Below are 3,887 nucleotides of genomic sequence, written 5' to 3' on the forward strand. Positions count from 1 at the left end.
TCCTTCCTTTCGAATTTCAGAATGGCGCCTTTACCTGCTCTTTGTAGTAAATTTGTCGAGCTTGTCGGAATATTGGTAAGTGAACCACATCCTTGTTTAATCATTGGTATTGATTTGAGACTGTTCGTGGTAGTGTGCAATCCCCTAATTTAGGTCTGATACTATTCTAAGCCAAGTTGGCTGCCACTTTCAGTATGAATTCATGTTTTGAGGGAAATGATAATACTTGCGAGCTGTTATTGTTATATCTGGGAAACTATAGAATTATTTGTGACTTATGATGTTGCAGAAAAATGCGGACCCATCCAAAAGAGACACAGTGGTGCTGTTGTTACAAGATATGTTGGAAGTAGTGACTCGAGATATGATGCAAAATGAAAACCGGTTAGTGGGCTATCTTTTTATAGTTAGAGAACTAGCTAGAATATTCTTTTTAGTGCCTATGTGAATATGCATGCTATAGTACACACGTACAAGAATAAACACGGGTGACACCTTTCTCCAGTGAATTGGTAGAACTTGGGCATACTAACAAGGAATCCGGAAGGCAACTCTTTGCTGGTACTGACGCAAAACCTGCGATACTGTTTCCTCCAATGGCAACAGCTCAATGGGATGAACAGGTAAAAGATCAAAAACTAAAATATAAGACTGGTCTGGTCCTTAGGTAAAGACCATTTACAACATTATGATTTAATTATTTGTTCTAGATAAGTCGTCTTCATTTACTATTGACGGTAAAAGAGTCTGCAATGGATGTTCCCACAAACCTTGAAGCGCAAAGAAGGATTGCCTTCTTCACAAATTCACTGTTTATGGATATGCCGCGAGCTCCTCGTGTCAGAAATATGCTCTCTTTCAGGTCCGTGCTCCGGCTACCAGTTATCACCATTTTTAACAGAACTTATGCTTCTTGAATGACACCATGTGCTATTTATATACACCATTTTTCTACTGCAGAGAGGAGCTCTTTCTTTTCACTAACCTTAGAGGTTTTTGTTTTGCATTTACAGTGTTCTGACTCCGTATTATAGTGAGGAAACCGTCTACTCTAAGAACGACCTGGAAATGGAGAATGAAGATGGTGTATCAGTTGTATACTATTTGCAGAAGATCTTTCCAGGTATATCTTATTGATGACCCTTCCTGCTGTTGGGTTTACTTACTTGTCAATGCGTTCAGTAATTTATTTCCCCCCGCCCATTTTCAGATGAGTGGACTAACTTCTTGGAGCGGCTTGGTTGTAAAGATGAAACTTCTGTTTTGGAGAGTGAAGAAAATATTTTGCAGCTTCGCCATTGGGTTTCTTTGAGGGGACAGACTTTGTTTAGAACAGGTAACTTATACCATCTACGTCTATTTATATATTGTTAGATGTTTTCTTTTGCTTACACCTTTTTTTTTATCTTCCAGTTAGAGGAATGATGTATTACAGGCGAGCATTGAAACTTCAGGCTTTTCTTGACATGGCTACTGAAACAGGTGAGGCGTGGTTACTTGACTTGTGTTGAACTAAAATCAGCTGCATAGGTTAAACGTTAAAGTGTTTTCAACTCACTGTATTATGTCATTCGTACATTCGACAACCAAATACTGCGCAATGTTGATCATTTGTGTGAAGTATTCGTAGTTCCATATCGAAGAAATGTTCAACATTCTGGTATAAGTACTTATAAAATATCTTGTGTCTACAGAAATATTAGCAGGATACAAAGCTATTTCAGAGCCAACTGAGGAGGACAAGAAAAGTCAGAGATCCTTGTACGCTCAGTTAGAGGCAGTTGCAGATATGAAATTCACTTATGTTGCTACCTGTCAGAACTATGGAAATCAGAAGCGAAGTGGAGACCGGAGAGCTACTGACATCCTGAACCTTATGGTTAAGTAAGTCCCTCCTCCATATTTGTTGCTGAATAGATTCCAGTATTGGTTGGTTCCTTGGTGAGTCTTATTTTCATATTCAATTCTGCAGCAATCCCGCTCTCCGTGTAGCATACATTGATGAGGTTGAGGAACGAGAAGGCGGAAAAGTGCAGAAAGTGTTCTACTCAGTGCTTATCAAGGCTGTTGATAATCTTGATCAGGTTTTTTATTATTTGAAATTGGCTATACACTATGTCCTATACGAGAACCCCCAGAATTCCAACTTTGTGTCTCTTACTTTACAAAGGAAATATATCGAATAAAATTACCTGGTCCAGCAAAAGTTGGAGAAGGAAAACCTGAGAATCAGAATCATGCCCTCATTTTTACAAGAGGAGAAGCTCTCCAGGCTATTGACATGAATCAGGTAAACTACATTCCCCACAACCGGCAGTTTCCACAATAAAATTATCTTTGTTGGATGACTTTTACTTACCATATTATATAATTAATAGGACCATTACTTGGAAGAAGCACTTAAAATGAGGAANATTACTTGACTTGTGTTGAACTAAAATCAGCTGCACAGGTTAAACGTTAAATTGTTTTCAACTCACTGTATTATGTCATTCGTACATTCGACAACCAAAAACTGACGTAATGTTGATCATTTGTGTGAAGTATTCATAGTTCCATATCGAAGAAATGTTCAACATTCTGGTATAAGTACTTATAACATATCTTGTGTCTACNAGTTATTATAACTTTGTTAAGTATAGAACTCCCTTCTTTTTGCTAGCTGATTTATATGTTTTTCACTTCGGCATGGTGTTGACAGTGTTTCTTCTTTAGCCTGGTTTATGTCAAACCAAGAAACAAGCTTTGTAACCATTGGTCAGCGGGTCCTGGCAAGTCCTCTGAAGTATGTCATGGTCTTCTTTTTTTCATTCTACACACATGATGAAGCTCATTTTTAACAAAAATTTAGTATCTGTTAAAAATGTGAACGAAGAGGATCATTTAACTCACACAGGCACCTTATGTTTCTGACTTCAGGGTCAGGTTTCACTATGGTCACCCTGATGTCTTTGATAGAATCTTCCACATCACTCGGGGTGGCATCAGCAAAGCATCACGGGGAATAAATCTTAGCGAGGATATCTTTGCTGGTTAGATTATGAACCTTACTTCTTCGAGGAATGTATTGGCGTTGGTTCCTTCATCAGTTTCTTATGATTGACTCATGGATGTATATAGGTTTCAACTCAACTCTGAGGCGTGGTAATGTAACTCATCATGAGTACATCCAAGTAGGGAAAGGAAGAGATGTTGGTTTGAACCAAATATCCCTCTTTGAAGCCAAGGTTGCTTGTGGTAACGGCGAGCAAACATTGAGTAGGGATCTCTACAGACTTGGGCATCGTTTTGATTTTTTCCGTATGATGTCTTGCTATTTTACAACAGTGGGCTTCTACATCAGCTCAGTGGTAACTTATGATCTCCAAATGTCAAAATAAGTTTATCATTAACTCAAATTTGCTTAAAACAAAAACTTAACAGAGTAATTATGTGTGCTGCAGATTGTTGTCCTCACAGTATATGCATTCTTGTACGGAAGACTTTATTTGTCATTGAGTGGAGTGGAAGAGGCAATAGTTAAGTTTGCAGCAGCGAAAGGAGATAGTTCCCTCAAGGCGGCGATGGCGTCACAGTCTGTAGTACAACTGGGTCTGCTGATGACACTACCAATGGTGATGGAGATTGGGCTAGAGAGAGGATTCAGAACTGCTTTGTCCGATATAATCGTAATGCAGCTTCAGTTAGCGCCTGTCTTCTTCACCTTCTCGCTTGGGACAAAGGTTCATTACTATGGTCGGACCATCCTACACGGGGGAGCAAAGTACAGAGCAACAGGGCGTGGGTTTGTGGTGAAGCACGAGAAGTTTGCAGAGAACTACAGAATGTATTCGAGAAGCCACTTTGTGAAAGGAATGGAGCTTATGGTGCTGCTGATATGTTACAGG

General features: G+C 39.2%; 1 pseudogene; it reads left to right on the forward strand.

Annotated features, from left to right (window-relative positions):
* The window catches only part of LOC109129141, a 7,610-nt pseudogene continuing 3,729 nt past the window's right edge, over nucleotides 7-3,887 (forward strand).

This window comes from Camelina sativa, chromosome 15 (assembly GCF_000633955.1).
Source record: "Camelina sativa cultivar DH55 chromosome 15, Cs, whole genome shotgun sequence".
NCBI classification, from domain to species: domain Eukaryota; kingdom Viridiplantae; phylum Streptophyta; class Magnoliopsida; order Brassicales; family Brassicaceae; genus Camelina; species Camelina sativa.